This window comes from Carcharhinus amblyrhynchos, chromosome 17 (genome assembly GCF_965287045.1).
Source record: "Carcharhinus amblyrhynchos chromosome 17, sCarAmb.v2.hapA, whole genome shotgun sequence".
Lineage (NCBI taxonomy): Eukaryota > Metazoa > Chordata > Chondrichthyes > Carcharhiniformes > Carcharhinidae > Carcharhinus > Carcharhinus amblyrhynchos.
In genome coordinates, this window is record NC_137340.1 from 50,324,446 (window position 1) to 50,345,370 (window position 20,925).

Genomic DNA, 20,925 nt, shown 5'->3' on the forward strand with positions numbered 1-20,925 from the left:
TCCACCCATTGTGGCACCTGCCTAATGTTTGCTTTATTCATTGCGACAGTTTTACGAGTCACTGAGTGTTGATACTTGCCATTCCTCGCACCATGGAGGTCTGGTGACATAGTGGGTAGCACCCCTCACCATTGGACCAGAAGCTCTGGGTTCGAGTCCAGTGCCAGGGCTTGTTGGCCACAGAAGGAGAGTTTGTGACGCAGTCCAATGGGCTGACAGTCCCCTCGGGAATCCTTCCCCCATGGCTCCCCAAAGGGTAAAAGAAAAGTGTGTGGGTGTGAAGGAATCCTCCCATCCCTTCCCCTCTCTCTCATTGAACCCCCGATTCCTTCCTCTAAGATGTTTCCCAGCCGTTGCCCCTCTTCCCGCATGGAAACGCAGCTCTCTGCCCGGATCGACTCCACCGGCACGGGATCAGCCCACAAATCGCTCCTGTTCTGCGGCTAATTGCATTAGAAAGCAGCTGCAGCCAATGAAACGTGTCTAATGTTAGACCTCTCTGAATAATAATCGAAATTCACTGCTCTGCTGAAGATTTACACAGGCGCGCTGGAGAGTTTAATCAAGGCTTCCTGATTTATGGAAAACCATTACAGTCAGATGGGAGTGCCAGAATGTAAACGCAATGTCAGAATTCCTCATCAGTCAGCTGATTTTTTTTTTCTCTTGTCTTCAAAGTCAGGAAAGAAGCAAGGACGCAGATGCCATATTTTCTGCTCTGCTTCATTAGATGGTCACAGAAGTCAATGACTCAAGAAATCACTCCCTGGTTTCTCTGGCGTGGTTTCGAAGCCATTGCAGCTTCCGACTGGAGTGGGGAGAACCTTCTCCATCAGGGTTACCATCGTGTCGGGGAACATCCAGAGCGGGTGGCTGCATCATGGGAGCAGTTTGGGAATGTTCAGTAGGGAACAGGGAGGAGGAGGAACACTGTAGACCCAGGAACTGGCACTGCTATAAAAGGAAAAGATCATTTGGCCCCACGGGTCCATGCCAGCACTCCATAAGAGCTTTCTTGACTATCCGCCTTTGACTCATATCCCTCGATACCCTTAACCACACAATATCCTTACCCACTCGATATCCTTAGTCGATCTCCTTCCCGGCTCGATCTCCTTCCCGGCTCGATCTCCTTCCCGGCTCGATCTCCTTCCCGACTCGATCTCCTTCCCCACTCGATCTCCTTACTCATGTGATAAATGGTAAAAAATTGCAGCATACTGCTCTGCAGAGGGACCTAGCTGTCCTTGTGCAAGAATCACAAAGAGTTGGTTTGCGGGTGCAGCAGGTAATTAAGAATGCAAATGGAATTTTGTTTTTCATTGCTAGAGGGATGGAACATAGAACAGTACAGCACAGTAGAAGCCCTTTGGCCCTCAGTGTTGTGCCGAGCTTTGTCTGAAACCAAGATCAAGCTATCCCACTCCCTATCATTCTGGTGTGCTCCATGTGCCTATCCAATAACCACTTGAAAGTTGCTAAAGTGGAGTTTAAAGACAGTGAAATTATGTTGCTGTATAAGGTGCTGGTGAGGCCACTCCTGGAGTACTGTGTACAGTTTTGGTCTCCTTAATTGAGAAAGGATATACTGGCGCTGGAGGGGGTGCAGAGGAGATTCACTAGGTTGATTCTGGAGTTGAGAGGTTTGGCTTATGTAGAGAGACTGAGTAGACTGGGGCTATACTCATTGGAGTTCAGAAGAATGAGGGGAGATCTTATAGAAACAAATAAGATTATGAAGGGAATAGATAAGATAGAAGCAGGGAAGTTGTTTCCACTGGTGGGTGAAACTAGAACTAGGGGGCATGGCCTCAAAATAAGGGGGAGCAGATTTAGGACTGAGTTGAGGAGGAACTTCTTCACACAAAGGGTTGTGAATCTGTGGAATTTCCTGCCCAGTGAAGCAGTTGAGGCTCCCTCATTGAATGTTTCTAAGGCAAGGATAGATAAATTTTTGAACTGTAAATGAATTAAGGATTATGGTGAGTGGGGGAGGAGGGGGGGGAGGGTAAGTGGAGCTGAGTTCACAAAAAGATCAGCCATGATCTTATTGAATGGCGGAGCAGGCTCGAGGGGCCAGATGGCCGACTCCAGCTCCTACTTCTTATGTTCTAATATAAGCCTACTTGTGACATGAATAAATAAACTTTAGACTTTAAAATGACCTTACTCCACATGTAGGAAAGAGGGATCTTGCAAATCACAAAGTAATCCTGAGATCAGATTAAACCTGGAGGTGTGCCCTTGAGGATTTGTATTTTGAGTATAGAAATCTAAAGGCTGGAATTCTCCAAACTCGCCCGTGGCTGGGATTCTCCAGTCCCGCTGCAGTGAATGGAGATTTGGCCAAGTGTCAAACCCTCCGTTCTCACTGGCAGCAGTGACAGAGTGAATGAGACCGGAGAATCCCAGACCTGAATTTTGCTGGGAGAGATGAGCCCATTGTGATGCATTCAACGTGTTTAATTTTTTAAATTATTTCTTGATTATTAGTGTCACAAGTAGGCTTACATTAACACTGCAATGAAGCTACTGTGAAAATCTCCTAGTCGCTACACTCCGGCACCTGTTTGGGTACACTGACGGAGAATTTAGCCAATGCACCTAACCAGTACATCTTTTGGACTATGGGAGGAAACTGGAGCACCCGGAGGGAACCCACGCAGACACAGGGAGAACGTGCAGACTCCGCACAGGCAGTGACCCAAGCCGGGGAATCAAACCCAGGTCCCTGATGTTGTGAGGCAGCAGTGCTAACCACTGTGCCGCCCTGGGGCACAAGTCTTCAGTGTTATTGCTGGAAAGTCAGTCTCGCTACCTAAGGAAAGATGTAAGGCCACAACTGATTGTTGTGACTATTCTCCACTTCAGGGTCAGTCCCTTTAGCTGTGGTCTGTTCCTTCAGAAGGAACTCTTCAAAAGTACGAAAATACAGCAAAACTTACTCCAACTTATAAATCAAAGGAAGAATTTAATAAAGAAACACCACTACTCCAAACTTGGGGCCTCACCCTGGGCCACTCCAAGCTTTTCACAATTCTACAAAGTTCCTTATTTATAGTGAATCAGCTGGTCAGCTGACTATTCCATCACTCTATAATTGGTTCCATAGTTTACTGGGTCAGCTGACCCTTACATCTTGTTCCCATTGGTCAGTTTACAACCAATACAAAGTTGTCACCGGTTACATTCTAACTTGATGCAGAGGGAAAGGAGTAAAGAAAGAAATATCTATCCACCCCTCCCAGAGAATGATTGAAACTTTTGCTCCATTATCACTGAATGATTGCTGCCTGAAATTGGCCTGAAAGATCAATTATCTGATATTAAATGCTATTTATACTACACTGCACCAATTACACTTGTTTTGAATTTTATATTTGACTGATTTAGTGCAATAAAAATGCAAAACTAATTGTACAGATTAATGAGAAATGAGGAAGCCTCCCACAGAACTGGAACTGGGCTACAACAAAGAAAGCCTCTGAATTGCTCAGTGCCCAGAGAGAGACCACCAAGGCTTTGTGTCACAAACTTGTTTTCAATTATACAGAAAATCTTTGTTGGCTATTTCCTTTTTTTCGATTATTTAGTGTAAACGACAGTCTATTTGGACAGTGCAGTGGCGCAGTGGTTAGCACTGCTGCCTCACGGTGCCAGGGACCCAGGTTCGATTCCCAGCTTGGGTCACTGTTTGTGCGGAGTCTGCACATTCTCCCCGTGTCTGCGTGGGTTTCCTTTGGGTGCTCCGGTTTCCTCTCACGGTCCAATAAGAAGTCCCTCAACGCCAGGTTAAAATCCAACAGGTTTGTTTGGTATCACGAACTTTCAAAGCACTGCTCCATCATCACTTGATGAAGGGGTAGTGCTCTGAAAGCTCGTGATACCAAATAAACGAGTTGGACTTAAACCTGGTGTTGTGTTTACTGTGCCAGCCCCAGTCCAACGCCGGCATTTCCACATCATGGCTCTCAGAGTCCGAAAGATGTGCTGGTTAGGTGCATTGACCATGTTAAAATTCTCTCTCAGTGTACCCGAACAGGCACCGGAGTGTGGCGACGAGGGGATTTTCACAGCAACATCATTGCAGTGTTAATGTAAGCCTACTGGTAACAATAATGAATAAACAAAATTTTAGCACATCAAATGCCGTAACCTAAGCAACAGACTTTCCAAAGCCTACGATACGCAGGCTGGTATTTTATGACCTCACTTGGGCCAACAGACTACTCTGTTCTGTGAGCCTTGTCTGCCCCAATTCTGGGTGGGCGAGGTGGTAAAATTCTGGCTGCAGAATCTGGGTCTGGTTGGTAGGCGGTGAGTTTTGATATATTGACGGGATTTCTGCTCGCCAACAGCCTGCTTCATTGATTTGTTGTGTACCATCTTCAACTTACTGAAACCACGAGTGAACTCACTCAGTTGGTTCCTGTGTCTGAGCGCAATAGTGGGAGAGAGGGAAGGTGGAAGAGGACACTGTCTGTTCCTCAGAAAAGGCCAGTCCTGTGGTGAAAATATTCCTGTTTAATCTCCCCGTGACACAGGTGGGCTCTGGGGATATTGTGCTATTTGTAGCAGGATTTAAAACATATCATTAACTGAGATCCCCGAGGAATGCTTTATGTGTGTGTGCATGTGTATGTGTGTATGTATGTATGTGTGTGAGTGAGTGTATGTGCATGTGTGTATGTGCGTGCGCGCCTTGGAGACAGTGAATCCTTGGGAATGTGGCACAGCTGGTAATGAATCCTTGAGAGAACGTTGATATTTGTGCTGGATCTATGTTAGTGTGTGGGTCTTTTACTGGAGGTTTCCCCACACAAAGTCAGTATTTACAGATAGTTCCCAGGAGTGTGTCAGCATTTATATGGTCTGTGGGTGTGTCAATATTTAAAGTGTACCCGGGGAGTGTGTCAGTATTTACACAGTGTATCCAGGAGTGTGTCAGTATTTACAGGGAATCCCCGGGGAGTGTGTCAGTATTTACAGGAGTTCCCTGGGGAGTGTGTCAGTATTTACAGGAGTTCCCTGGGGAGTGTGTCGGTATTTACAGGGGGTCCCCGGGGAGTGTGTCAGTATTTACAGGGGGTCCCCGGGGAGTGTGTCAGTATTTACAGGAGTTCCCTGGGGAGTGTGTCAGTATTTACAGGAGTTCCCTGGGGAGTATGTCGGTATTTACAGGGGGTCCCCGGGGAGTGTGTCACTATTTACAGGGGGTCCCCGGGGAGTGTGTCAGTATTTACAGGAGTTCCCTGGGGAGTGTGTCGGTATTTACAGGAGTTCCCTGGGGAGTGTGTCACTATTTACAGGGGGTCCCCGGGGAGTGTGTCAGTATTTACAGGAGTTCCCTGGGGAGTGTGTCGGTATTTACAGGAGTTCCCTGGGGAGTGTGTCGGTATTTACAGGGGGTCCCCGGGGAGGGTGTCGGTATTTACAGGGGGTCCTGGGGAGTGTGTCGGTATTTACAGGAGTTCCCTGGGGAGTGTGTCGGTATTTACAGGAGTTCCCTGGGGAGTGTGTCGGTATTTACAGGGGGTCCCCGGGGAGTGTGTCGGTATTTACAGGGGGTCCCGGGGAGTGTGTCGGTATTTACAGGGGGTCCCGGGGAGTGTGTCACTATTTACAGGGGTTCCCTGGGGAGTGTGTCGGTATTTACAGGGGGTCCCGGGGAGTGTGTCAGTATTTACCGGGAGTCCTCGGGGAGTGTGTCAGTATTTAAGAACATAAGAACATAAGGAATAGGAGCAGGAGTAGGCCATCTAGCCCTTCGAGCCTGCCCCGCCATTCAATAAGATCATGGCTGATCTGTCGTGGCTGAGTTCCACTTTCCCGCCCTCTCCCCATAACCCTTAATCCCCTCTCTTATCAAAAACCCATCAACCCGCGTCTTAAAAATATTTAGCGAGGTAGCCTCCACCACTTCAACGGGCAGAGAATTCCAGAGATTCACCACCCTTTGAGTGAAGAAGTTTACAGGGGTTCCCTGGGGAGTGTGTCAGTATTTACAGGGGTTCCCTGGGGAGTGTGTCAGTATTTACAGGGGTTCCCTGGGGAGTGTGTTGGCATTTACAGGAGTTCCCCGGGGAGTGTGTCGATATTTACAGGGGTTCCCTGGGGAGTGTGTCGGTATTTACAGGGGTTCCCTGGGGAGTGTGTCGGTATTTACAGGAGGTCCCGGGGAGTGTGCCACTATTTACAGGGAGTCCTCGGGGAGTGTGTCAGTATTTACAGGGGTTCCCTGGGGAGTGTGTCGGTATTTACAGGGGGTCCCGGGGAGTGTGTCAGTATTTACAGGGAGTCCTCGGGGAGTGTGTCAGTATTTACAGGGGTTCCCTGGGGAGTGTGTCGGTATTTACAGGGGTTCCCTGGGGAGTGTGTCAGTATTTACAGGGGTTCCCTGGGGAGTGTGTCGGTATTTACATGGGGTCCCGGGGAGTGTGTCAGTATTTACAGGGAGTCCTCGGGGAGTGTGTCAGTATTTACAGGGGGTCCCGGGGAGTGTGTCGGTATTTACAGGGAGTCCTCGGGGAGTGTGTCAGTATTTACAGGGGTTCCCTGGGGAGTGTGTCGGTATTTACAGGGGTTCCCTGGGGAGTGTGTCAGTATTTACAGAGGGTCCCCGGGGAGTGTGTCAGTATTTACAGGGAGTCCTCGGGGAGTGTGTCAGTATTTACAGGGAGTCCTCGGGGAGTGTGTCAGTATTTACAGGGGTTCCCTGGGGAGTGTGTCGGTATTTACAGGGGTTCCCTGGGGAGTGTGTTGGTATTTACAGGAGTTCCCCAGGGAGTGTGTCACTATTTACAGGGGGTCCCCGGGGAGTGTGTCAGTATTTACAGTGGGTCCCCGGGGAGTGTGTCAGTATTTACAGTGGGTCCCTGGGGAGTGTGTCACTACTTACAGGGGTTCCCCGGGGAGTTGTCAGTATTTACAGGAGTTCCCCGGGGAGTGTGTCAGTATTTACAGTGGGTCCCCGGGGAGTGTGTCAGTATTTACAGTGGGTCCCCGGGGAGTGTGTCAGTATTTACAGGAGTTCCCCGGGGAGTGTGTCAGTATTTACAGGAGGTCCCCGGGGAGTGTGTCGATATTTACAGGGTCAGAGTGAGTGACACAGAGTAAGGATTAAGAAATGCAGGATACGAAAAGTAAAAAAGGGAAGGGGGGAGAAGACAGGGGAAGGAGAATGTATGAAGAGAGTGAAAGAATGGAAGGGAGAAAGAGGAAGCGTAATTGTGGAGAATGGCAAAAGAGAGGGACAGTAAGAAGTCTCTCAACACCAGGTTAAAGTCCAGCAGGTTTATTTGGTAGCACGAACTTTCGAAGCATTGCCCCTTCATCAGGCGAGTGAAGAGTTCAGTTCATAAACAGGGACTATATATAGACACAAACTCAATTACAAGATAATGATTGGAATGCGAGTCTTAACAGGTAATCAAGCCTTTACAGGTACAGACAATGTGAGTGGAGAGAGGGTCAAGCACAGGTTAAAGAGATGTGTATGGTCTCCAGGCAGGGCAGTTAGTGAGATTTTGCAAGCCCAGGCAAGTTGTGGGTGTTACAGATAGTGTGAGATGAACCCAAGATCCCGGTTGAAGCCATCCTCATGTGTGCGGAACTTAGCTATCCGTTTCTGCTCAGCGATTCTGCATTATCGTGTGTCTCGAAGGCAGCCTTGGAGAACGCTTACCCGAAGCTCAGAGGCTGAACGCCCGTCATGCTGAAGTGTTCCCGGACAGGAAGGGAACACTCCTGCCTGGTGGACATCAGTTTTATTTTACACAGAGGCTGGTGAATGTCTGGAATGCGCTGCCTGGGGAGGTGGTGGGAGCGTGTACGGTAGTGGCATTAAAGGGGCAACTAGACAAAACACATGAATAAGTGCATAGGGTTTTAGTTTAGGCAGGCATCATGATTGGCCCAGGCTTGGAGGGCCGAAGGGCCTGTTCCTGTGCTGTACAGATCTTTGTTCTGTGTGAATTAGGCGGAGGTGCAGATGATATTTTGGGTGTAATGGTTAGTTCCTGCGGTTTGAGAATGTCTTGTCCTGTCTCCTGGCGTAAGTGCTAAATGTCTCTCTTGATCCACCGTCGCACAATTTGCATCGATTTCAATCATTGATTTATTCTTTTTTTCCTCTTGTTTTTTACAAACTGGTCTCCTAATAAAAACTAAATGGAATATTTGATTCGGAGGAAAATTTCAGCAGGCCAATTTATCATTTAATGGCATTTGTTTCAACAGCTGTTGTTAATTCATTTTCATTTCTCTCTCTTTTTACTTGGGAATAGTGCAGTCGACCAGGCGAGGACTGCCTGCCCTCACACTGGCTGCTGGGGGAACAGTCGAAGGCAGGAACCTGTTACAAATTACACAGCGATCCCATTAGATATGGTCCAGGAATTTTCAGCTGTGGCTTGGATGACTGAACTCCCAAAACGGCCATCGGACATACGCGCGCACCTTTGTCATGTGTGGCCGGTGTCGGATATTTTGGTTAAGGACAGAAAAAGAGGCATTCTTTACAACATACTTGACCTGAAGGATCGCAGTCACGAGGGAGCATGGGTTTGGGGTGAGGTGCAGGCAGGTTTAGAGGGGGGGGGGGAGTGTGAGGAAATCTTTTTTATCCAGGGGGTGGTGACAGCCTGGAGTGAGCTGCCTGGGAGGGTGGTAGAGGCGGGATGCCTCACATCCTTTAAAAAAGTATTTGGATGAGCACTTGGCACATCATAACATTCAGGGCTATGGGCCAAGTGCTGGCAGATGGGATTAGGTGGGAGTTCAGGTGTTTCTTTCTGGTTGTATCACAGCTTGGTGTGGCTCCCGCTCCGTCCAAAACCACAAGAAATTACAAAAAGTCATGAACGGAGCCCAATCCATCATTCAAATCCAGTACCCCACCCATTGACACTGTCTATACTTCCCGATGCCTCGGAAAAGCAGCCAACGTCCCCATACATGTTCTCTTCCACCTTCTTCCATCGAGGAAAAGGTACACATACCAATCGACTCAAGAACAGCTTCTTCCCTGCTGCCATCAGGCTTTTGAATGGACTTACCTTGCCCTAAGTTGACTTTTCTCTACACCCTAGCTATGACTGTAACACTACATTCTGCACTCTCTACTTTCCTTCTCTATGAACAGTATGCTTTGTCTATACAGCAAGCGAGAAACAATACTTTTTACTGTATGTTAATACATGAGACAACAACAAATCAAATCATCAATGAAGAGAAATGTCTTCACTCAGAGGGCGGTGAACCTACGGATGTCTCTTGCACAGAAAGTCGTAGAGGCCAAATCACTGAATATATTTAAGAAGTCACAGTAAGAAGTCTCACAACGCCAGGTTAAAGAGCAAAATGTTGATTCGGAATCAGTAGGTTTCAGAGCGCTGCTCCTTCATCACCTACGTCACCTGATGAAGGAGCAGCACTCCACAAGCTCGTGCTACCAAATAAACCTGTTGGACTTTAACCTGGTGTTGTGAGACTTCTTACTGTGCCCACCCCAGTCCAACGCTGACATCTCCACACCTTGTTTAAGAAGGAAATCGATTTCTGGACACCAAAGACATGAAGGTGTATGGGGAAAGTGCTGGAACATGGTGTTGAGTTAGAGGATTAGCCATGACCATATTGAATGGCGGAGTGAGCTCAAAGGGTCAAATGGCCTATTCCTGCTCCTATTTTCTACTGAGTGGACATTCTGAGATTAATGGATAAAGCAGATAACTGGCTGTATTGCTAGCTGGAGAAATGATTTCAATATACACTGTGACCCGTCTCGCAGTGAACTGGAGACTGACAGTGCAGTGCCCCCATGTTGTTGGAACAAGGTCAAATGGAACCCTTCCAACACACTCCAAAGCTCAGGCAGCATGCCTTAACATCGGGGGAGTCCAGAACTCAGGGTCATAGTTTGAGGATAAGCGGTAAGCCTTTTAGAACTGAGACGAGGAGAAATTTCTTCACCCAGAGGATGGTAAATGTGTGGAATTCACTCCCACAGAAAGTTGCTGAGGCCAAAATGTTAGACGGGGTAGATTCAGAAAGAATGTTCCCGATGGTGGGGGAGTCCAGAATTAGGGGTCATAGTTTGTGGACACCAGAGGGTGGTGAATGTGTGGAATTCACTACCACAGAATGTAGTTGGAGCCAAAATGTTGTGTATTTCAAGAAGAAATTAGATATAGCTCTTGGGGCTAAAGGGTTCAAAGGATTTGGGGGGGAGGGGGGAATCAGGATATTGAATTTGATGATCAGTCGCGATCAAAATGAATGGCAGAGCAGGCTCGAAGGGCCAAATGGCCTCCTCCTGCTTTTAGTTTCTATATAAATGCTGCAAAGATAATTGGACCTTCTATATTCATCATCCATAGCTTCAGATTTCAACATGCCTGTAAAAGTGCATATTGTCATAGCAACTCAGGTTTCCCGAGTGATCTGTAGCACAGCAACAGTAACAGTGACCATGAAACCACGGCATTGTCGTCAGAACCTGCCCGGGTCACTCATGTCCTTTCGGGAAGGAAATCTCCTGTACATATCTGGCCTGACCTATACGTGACTCCTGATTCACAGCAATGTGATGTGGCCTCTACACTGCCCTCTGAAATGGCCAAGCAAACTATTGGGTTATCTTCAAGAAAGCAGCTCCCAGCTACCTTCCCAAGCAGCGTTGGGGTTGGACAGTCAATGCTGAGCTAGTAAGTGACACTTGCATACAATCATAGAATCCCTACAGTGCAGAAGAGGCCATTTGGCCCATCAAATCTGCATCAACTTTCTGATAGAGTATTTTACCCAGGCCCTCTTCCCTGCCCAACCCCTGTAATTCCACACATGTACCCTGGCTAATCCCATCTAATCTCCACATTTTAGGACATTAAGGGGCAATTTAGCGTGGCTAATCCATCTAATCTGCAAATCTTTGTGGGCTGTGGGAGGAACTTGGAGCACCTGGCGGAACCCCACCCAGACACGGCGTGCTTGTGTAAACTCAACATAGACACAGTAAGAAGTCTCACAACACCAGGTCAAAGTCTAACAGGTCCATTTGGAATCACGGGCTTTCAGAGCGTTGCTCCTTCATTAGGTGAGACAGTCAACCTGAGCCATAATCGAACCCGGATCCCTTGGCGCTGTGAAGCAGCAGTGCGAACCACTGTGCCACCGTACTACCCATCCCAGGAATGAGTTCAAAAAATGCTCTGCACTGAGGCCAGCTTTTAAGCGGATTGGTAGCATAGTGGTTAGCACTGCTGCTTCACAGCGCCAGGGTTCGATTCCCAGCTTGGATCTCTGTCTGTGCGGGGTCTGCACGTTCTCCTCGTGTCTGCGTGGGTTTCCTCCGGGTGCTCCGGTTTCCTCCCACAATGTGAATGACATGCTGGTTAGGTGCATTGACCCGAACAGGTGCTGGACTGTGGCGACTAGGGGAATTTCACAGTAACTAGTGTTAATATAAGCCTTACTTGTGACAGTAATAAATAAACTTTAAACTTTTAATGCAAACCGTTCAGGCGTGAGGCTGATGTAACAGAAGAGAGAGAACGCTGGTCACATCACCTCTGTACCTGCAGGGCATGCACTGAAGTTAATGAACTGTCATCATTTCAATGTATCTTTGAGAGATCAAAAGTGCGCCTTGAAAATAAAATACCTCACTCCGCAGAGAGCAAAGAAAATTGCTGCTGAAGAATCCTTATTGTCAATTATTGATATTTCTGTCCTCATATTGTCTGCAGTTTTATCAGAGTTGGAAGCATTGAATAAATAACCTGATGAATATATCCCCTCATGTCTGTCAGTGTAGGAGTGCAAAGGGAAGTACTAGTCTGCATGGACGTGGATGAGGCAGGACACAGAACACTTACCTCCCAAAGGAGTTTGTTATGATTAGGGTGGAACGTTATTACCCCCTAATTAGTACCTACCACTTAATGACCAATTAATTATGAACAATATCATCTTTGGTTAATTAATTAATTTGTGGCGAAGGCAATGGCCAAGTGATATTATCACGAGACTATTAATCCAGAAACTCAGCTAATGTTCTGGGGACCCGGGTTCAAATCCCATCACGGCAGATGTGAAATTTGAATTCAATAAAAAAAAATCTCGAATTAGGAATCTACTAATGACCATGACACCATTGTCGATTGTTAGAAAAACCCATCTGGTTCACTAATCCAACCATAGTAAATTACAGCTCAGAAACAGGCCTTTTGGCCCTTCTTGTCTGTGCTAAACCATTTTTTGCCTAGTCCCACTGACCTGCACTTGGACCATACCCCTCCACACCCCTCTCGTCCATGTACCCATCCAAATGTTTCTTAAATGTTAAATGTGACCCCGCATTTAGTACTTTATCCGGCAGCTTATTCCACACTCCCACTACTCTCTATGTGAAGAAGCCCCCCCTAATATTCTCTTTAAATTTTTCTCCTTTCACCCTTAACCCATGCCCTCTGGTTTTTTTCTCCCTGAGCCTCAGTGGAAAAAGGCTGCTTGCATTCACTCTATCTATACCCATCAAAATCTTATACACCTCTATCAAATCCCCCCTCATTCTTCTACGCTCCAGGGAATAAAGTCCTAACCTATTCAATCTCTCTCTGTAACTCAGCTTCTCAAGTCCCGGCAACATCCTCATGAACCTTCTCTGCACTCTTTCAACCTTATTTACATTCTTCCTGTAACTGGGTGACCAAAACTGTACACAATGTGGGAAGGAAATCTGCTGTTCTTACCTTGTCTGGTGTACATGCGACTCCAGAGCCACAGCAATGTGTTGACTCTCAACTGTCCTCTGAAATGGGCTAGCAAGTCACTCCAAGGGCAGCTAGGGATGGGCAATAAATGCTGGCCATAGCCAGCCATTCCCACGTCCCACGAATGAATAAAAAATGCGTTCTGTGGTTAGATGTGATCATGAAGGGGAGTTAGTGACTTTGAGAAGCATGTGTTAGTTGACAAACAAGAAGTGATGCCACAGGATACATTGACAGTAATAACAGAACCCCACAGCACTGAAGGAGGCCATTCAGCCCCTCATACCTCTGCAGGAGCTTTGAAAAAATGACCCAATGAGTCCCATTCTCCTGTTGCTTCCTCTGTCCTGCAATTTTTTTCGACTTCAAGTATCCAGCCAACGCCTTTTGATAATTACTGGTGAATCTTCTTCCACCATATTAGGTGGCATGGTGGCACAGTGGTTAGAACTGCTGCCTCACAGATCCAGGGACCCAAGTTCAATTCCCGGCTTGGGTCAAAGTCCGTGTAGAGTTTGCACATTCTCCTCGTGTCTGCGTGGGTTTCCTCTGGGTGCTCTGGTTTCCCCCCACATACTGGTTAGGTGCATTGGCCATGCTAAATTCTCCCTCAGTGTACCCAAACAAGTGCTGGAGTGTGGTGACTGGGGGATTTTCACGGTAACTTCATTGCAGTGTCAATGTAAGTCTACTTGTGATGCTGATAATGAATAAAGTGAATAACCTTTCAGACAGAACATTCCAGAGAGGGACAATTTGTTGATTAAAATGGAAATTTTCCTTACCTCCCCTTTGTTCTTATCTTAAATCTGTGTCACCTGGTTACTGACAGTCCCTACGTAGAAACAATTTCTCCTTATTTACTCTTATCAAAACTCTTTATCATGTTGAACAGCTCAAGTAATCCTCCCCTTAACCTTCTCCGCTCTAAGGAGAACAACCTCAGCTTCTCCAGTATCGCCGTGTAACTGACATCTCTCATTGTTGGTCGCATCCCAGTAAATCTCCACTTCATCCTCTTCAAGACCCAGACATCCTTCCCAAAGTGTGGAGCCCAGAATTAGGCCCCTCCAGGTGTGGTTTCACATTCTTTTATTAGGTTTTAGCATAACCTCCTTGTCTTTGAACTCTAAGCCTTTATTTATAGAGCCCTAGATCCATAGTGCTATTTTTAACAATCTTATTAACTTGCCACCTTCAAAGAATTAGTTTGAAATTCCTCCCCAGAATTTTAACCCACTTTTTTTTTCCGTACTTTCACACCCCAGCGATCTGATGTTTGTGTTTTCTGTAATAATCCCTCAGCAAGTTAATGTGCGCTTGTTAATCCTGACTTATTTTGTTCTAATTGGAAATGTAGCTCATTCATAGAGCTTTACAGCATACAAAGAGGCCATTTGGCCCATCGTGTCTCACCACTTCTATTTTATTCACTTGGGATGGTCTTCAACAGAGAAGTGTGCAAACTCGACAAGAAAATGATCTTTTGCCTCCTGGTAATATCACTGGACTATTAATCCAGAAATTCAACTAATGATCTGGAGACACTGGTTCAAATCCCACCATGGCAGATGGTTTGAATCTGAATTCAATTAAAAATATCTGGAATTAAGAATTTACTGATGACCATGAAACCATTGTCAATTGTTGGAAAAACCCATCTGGTTCACTAATGTCCTTTCAGGGAAGGGAATCTGCTGTCCTTATCTGGTCTGGTTTACATGTAACTCCAGAGCCACATGTTGATTCTCAACTGCCCTCTGAAAATGCCTAGCAAGCCACTCACTTGTATTAACCTACAGCAGGTGGACTGCAGTGTTTCAAGAAGGCAGTTCACCACCATCTTCGCAGGGGCAACTAGGGATGGGCAACAAATGCTGGCCAGCCGGCGATGTCCATGTCCCAGGAATGAATGAAAGAAAACATAGGATCCGATGCCATCCCATCAAGGCATTTGGACCAAAGACCATTGCATCCTGTGCAATGATTGTGAGCTATGAATAATAACATGTTCCTGGTTGTCCACCTCTAATGACCAAGCTTCAGAAAACATCTCATTGGTTATTTTTGTCACCCACTGTCAGTGAGATTTCAGACCATGTGACCAAAGGGCCATTCAGGCTTCCAGACCCCCGTCTGTTATTCAGTTAGATCGTTGGAAGATTTGCATTTCAACTTAATTTACTTGCCTTAGCTCTAAATTTCTCAGTAGCATCTGACCTCAGTTTTCGATTGACATTTATGGGCAGCACAGTGGTGCAGTGGTTAGCGCAACTGCCTCACAGCGCCAGAGGCCCGAGTTCAATTCTCAGCTTAGGTGACTGTCTGTGCAGAGTTTGCATGTTCTCCCCGTGTCTGCGTGGGTTTCCTTCGGGTGCTCCGATTTCCTCCCACAGTCCAAAGATGTGCGGGTTAAGTTGATTGGCCATGCTAAATTGACCACAGTGTCAGGGAGATTAGCAGGGTAAATGCACGGGGTGACGGGAATAGGGCCTGGGTAGGATCGTGGTCAGTGCAGACTCAATGGGCTGAATGGCCTCCTTCTGCACTATAGGGATTCAATTATTCTATGATTCAGAGCCTTATGGGGGCAAGAGTTCGTATTTCTGCAGCTTGTCTGAAAATGAACTTCCTGATTTCAAATTCCATGGTTTAAAAAGAGGAAGAAAGGTGAAGAATTATGAGCATTCAAAAATTGCTTTGCTTTTAAAAATGCATAGATGGCAGGAGTAAAGGAATGTCACTACTCCACATTTCTCAACTTTACCGACACCCTGTGGGCTTTGGCCTTCATTGGGACTTGTCAGTGCAAGAATGCTCTGGGGCTTACAGCAGAGAAGGAGGCCATTCAGTCCATTGTGCCTGCTGTAATAGTGGAGTCGGACACTTTAGGAACTTTCAAGCGGTTATTGGATAGACGAGTGGCGCACTCCGGAATAGTAGGGAGGAGATAGCTTGATCTTGGGATTGGACATAGCTCGGCACAACATTGAGGGCCGAAGGGCCTGAACTGTGCTGTACTGTTCTATGTTTCTAAGAGGTTCATAAATAAAATGAGAAAGCATAGGATGAGGGAATACATGCTAGTATGGATTGAGAATTGGTTATCAGACAGGAAACAGAGAGTGGGAATAAACCAATCATTCTCAGAATGGCAGGCTGTTACTAGTGGGGTAGGATAAGGATCAGCGCTGGGCTCACAGCTGTTCACAATCTCTATAATGATTTGGATGTCTGGACCGATTGTAATATTTCCAACTTTGCTAATGAATCCAAACTGGGCTGAAACATAAATTGATGAGGAGGATGCAAGGAGGCTTCAAGAGAACTTGAACAGTCGAAGTGAATGGGCCAGGACATGACAGATGGAATATAATGTGAAGTTATTCACTTTGTTAGAAAAAGACTGAAAGGCAGAGTATTTCTTCGATGGTGAGAAGTGGGGGTGGCCAAAGGAACCTGGGTGTCCTTGTCCATGAGTCACTGAAAGTTGGCATGCAGGTACAGCAAGCAATTGGGAAGGCAAATGGTATGGTAACCTTCATCGTGAGGGGATTGCGTGCAGGATTACAGGGGTAAAGATACAACTGCAGTTGTACAGAGTCTTGATGAGATCTCAACTTGAACATTATGCATGGTTTTGATTCTGTAAGTTCCCACAGTGCAGTAGATACTACACACTACTGCCACTGTGTTGGTGGTGGAGGGAGAGAGTGTTTGTAGATGTCGTGCCAATAAAGTAAGGCTGCTTTATGCTGTCAAGAGATACGGAGATAGCATGGGAAAATGGTGTTCAGCTAGATGATCAGCCATGATCTAATTGATTGGCGGAACAGGCTCAGTGGGCTAAATGGTTTTCTCCTGCCCCTAAGCTCTTTACTTAATCTATCAAAATTCTTCATACTTATAAAAAAAATTAATTAAATCTTTCTTATCTATCATACTTCCAAGGGAAATAGCCTCAAGTCTCAGTTTCCTATCCTTGTCATATTCCTCTTGAATCTATTCTGCACACTCTGTATGATAAAACGTCCCTTGTATAAGGGAGTTCTCAAGACCATACACATTGGTGAATCTGTGCCCTAACCAGTGCTTTTTTCTATATTTTTATTTTTAATCTTGTATCCTTTACTCTGTTTGTAAAATGTAGCATTCTTCTGGTAATGTTATGGCTTTTATCCACCTGCATTCAGGTTTCTAGCAAAATATGTACTCAATCCTCAATCCCCATGTTTGTTCAACTTTACCTTTCCACTGAATTTTGATCTCAGTCCTTGTTTCCTTCCTCAGCATATTATCTTCCATCTATCTGCTTTAAATTACATCTGCCGCTTACCTGCCCATTTCACTAACCTGTCCTCTTGAAGCGTTTTACAATCCCCTTTGGTGTTTGTCAACCCTTTTACTACTGTGCCGTCTGCTAGGGCTCAGATCAGAAACTCCAAAATTCAGTATGAAGTTACCCTGGATCCCAGCTTGCTTTGACTTTGGCTTCAGTGTGAGCTTAAGGTGTTTTGCTCGAGGTATGATTCTATTGACTCACTAGGAAGCATTTATCAAAACAAAACTTTATTTTTAACAACACCGTCAAATACAACAAAAATAATTAGTGCAACTTTTACCAACTGAAATATTTAAACTTAAAAAGATACAATTCTTAACCTCTAGCTATCTCCAAAGTTCCAATGTAAGCAATATCCCCATAGACATAAATCTCTCCTCAGAATCATTAGCGCTAAATATACAGTGTAGCCTCATGTGGGTGCTACATTTCCAGCCTTTTAACACCTCAAGACGAAGATATAGAAAGACACCTGCCTCCTGACTCCCCTATGTAGCCTCCAGAGAAAGATCTATTTTCAAACAACAGAACATCAGAGAAAGAGACCTATTTTATGGCAGGCCCTAGTCTCCAATCTCCAGAGAGAAAGAGAGAGAGAGAGACAGAGAACTACTTCTCTCTAAAAATTCCAAAAAGCACTGTGCTTGATTCTCTGCGTAAGCCTAACCCTATCCAGTCACATGATTTTTTTCTGTCAATCAACCTAATCAAACACTGCTCTGAAAAATCCCAGGGGAAAGCACTGAATTAACAACACTGCATTAGCCCAGATTAAAACAAACAGTCCAGCAATTAGGATCAATGATGCTTCTGCAATATCTTTGATTTATTATTGACACGTACAAGAAAAGTACTGTTTCTTGTGTGTTATACAGACAAAACATACTAGTCGTGGAGTCCATTGGGGAGAAATATTATAATCCAGGTCAGAAACTCCAAGTTATTATATGGAGTCAGCCTAGATCATAAGTTTTGCACTTTGAAGTTTGGCACAGCTAAGCATGTTTCACTCCATGTATGATTCAAATGACTCACTAGGGAGCTTTTATCAAATAAAGTTTATTTAAGAATATAGTTAACATATAATAAGACAATTATCAATAACTTCTACCATCTACAGACCAGAAAAGGAAAACAGCCATGATATTATATGAACCTTAACAGCTCCAACTACTCTTCCAATATAAACAACCCGTACAAACATACACCCCCCATTCTAGGTTTATTACAGAAAATAAGTATGCTGCACCTTGCAGCTTTGCAACGCCTGCTGTGAATTGGTCCTTTGGATGGAGAATTGAAACTCTGGCTTCCCTGTCCTAAAGCTAGAAGCTAGCCATTGCTTTTAGCCCGTGAACCACTTCAAGAGGTAGAGGCACTCCTTGTCTCTAGTTACTCGCCAGCCAGCCCCCAAGAGCTAAATTTCCAATATCAGGGAGAGATCCAGAAACATACTGCTTTGCAGTCTGGAGTCTAACAGTTTCTAACTAGCCAAACTGGAAGTGAATCCTTGGATTCCCCTATGAAGGAATCACCTGACCATGACCTGTCAATCAGCCTTACCCCAACAATTCTGAAGGGTTGTAAAGCCCCAGGACATTGCATTAGGCCCAAATTAAAAGTAAACAAAAAGGCAAATTTAATGCCTTCAACAGACAACACAAAAAGGCCAGGACAGCTTGAACAAAGCTGCAGAGAAACAGGATTAAAATACATTTCTTAAAGACACTGTAGCCTCACAGGAGGAAATGAGAGTGCAGAATATTGTATTACAGTCATAGCTGGAGTACAGAGAAAGGTCAATTTAGTGTGAGGTAGGTCCATTCAAAAGTCTGATGGCAGCAGGGAAGAAGCTGTTCTTGAGTCAGTTGGTATGCTATCTCAGGCTTTTATATTTTTTTTCCGATGGAAGAAGGTGAAAGAGAGAATGTCTGGGGTACGTGGGGTTTATGCTGGCTGCTTTTCCCGGGCAGCGGGAAGTGTAGACAGTGTCAATGCATGGCAGGCTGGTTTGAGTGATAGATGGCATTTCGATCATGACCCTTTGTAGTTTCTTGCGGTCTTGGGCAGAGCAGAAGGCATACCAAGCTATATACAGCCAGAAAGAGTGCTTTCTACAGTGCATCTGTAAAGATTGGTGAGAGTTGTAGCTGACATGCCAATTTTCCTTGGCCTCCTGAGAAAGCAGAAACATTGGTGGGGCTTTCTTAACAATAACGTCAGTGTGCAGGTACCAGGACAGGTCACTGGTGATCTGGACATCTAAAAACTTGAGGCTTTCGAGCAGGAGTTGGACATAACTCTCGGCGCTAATGGGATTAAGGAATATGGGGGGAAGGGGGATCAGGATATTGAATCTGATGGTCAGCCATGATCAAAATGAATGGCTGGGCAGCACAAAGGACGGGATGGCCTCCACCTGCTTCAAGTTTCGATGTTTCTATGTCACACATCAGAAAATGGACAGTTTGGGTCTGTACTCGTTGGAGTTTAGAAACCCGAGAGGTGATTTCATTTTCCCATATAAAATCCTGAGGGGGCTTGGCAGGGTGGAGCTGAGAGGTTGTGTGAGAAACCAAGCCTAGGGGACACTGTTCAAAAATAAAGGGCCTTCCATGAAAGATGGAGATAAGGAGAACGATTTCTCTTTGTAGGGTTGTGAGTCTGTGGGTGAGTCTTAAAGGGAATGGTGCAGGCTGGATCATTGGATGTTTTTCAAGGCTGAATTTGATAGATTTCTCTCATTGACAAGGGAGGCAAAGGATACACTGGGTAGAAAGGAAACTGGGGTTGAGTTACAATCAGATCAGCGATCTTAATGACTGGTGGAGAAGACTTGAGGGAATGAATGGTCTACTCTACTCATGCTTCAAGCTCGTATGTTCATCTGTTCATATTTGATGTTGTTAAACCTCTGATTTCAGCTCTCTGATTTCATTATCTTGTCAGTAGCCTATCCCATTCGTCTTACACAATTCCATTGCAGCATTTCACCCAAGTTCAGTCCCTTACCCTACCCCCATTACCCCACACATTTACTATGGCTAATCCCATCTAACCTACACCTCTTGGGACACTAAGGGGCAGCTTAGTATGGTCAATCCACCTAACCAGCACACCTTTGGACTGTGGGAGGAAACCCACGCAGACACGGAGAGAATGTGCAGACTCTGCACAGACAGTGACCGAGGCCGGACTCGAGCTCGGGTTCTCAGCACTGTAAAGCAGCAGTACTAACCACTGTGCCATTCTATGCCACCCCTGTGCCACCGTTCTGCTCGTTTCATTGCTAGCACCCTTGCCTCTGCATCGGCAGATCATTGGGTTGAGATGTATGTTCAGTTCAGTTGGAGGGAGAAACAGGATGTGAAAGATCTCACAGCACTAAGAGTTCCTTCGGTGTCCTGGGAAATGTGTAAATCTTAACCTTCTTTAACATCATTAAAAATCATATCAGTAATCATTTACTAAGTTAGTAATCATTGCTATTTGTCCAATACAGATCAATTGCTGTGTTTTTCTACATTACAATAGTGAGGATGCTTCAGGAATATTTAATTGAGTCTTAAGCAGTTTGGTACGTAGAATCACAGAATCCCTATTCAGAATGAGGCCATTCAGCCCATTGAATCTGCACTGACTCTCTGAAAGAGCATCCCACCCAGACCCTCTCCCCTGCCCTTTCCCTGTAACCCCACACATTTACCATGGCTAATCCAGCCATACCTACACATTCTGAACAGTAAGGGGAATTTAGCATGGCTGATCCCACCTAACCTACCTTAAGGGATAATTTAGTATGACCAGTGC

The 20,925-nt window shown here is 45.6% G+C and overlaps 1 protein-coding gene across 2 annotated transcripts in view; it reads left to right on the forward strand.

Moving 5' to 3' along the window:
- The window catches only part of LOC145354506 (cartilage acidic protein 1-like), a 317,641-nt gene that overhangs the window by 165,659 nt on the left and 131,057 nt on the right, over positions 1–20,925 (forward strand). The window lies entirely within an intron of this gene.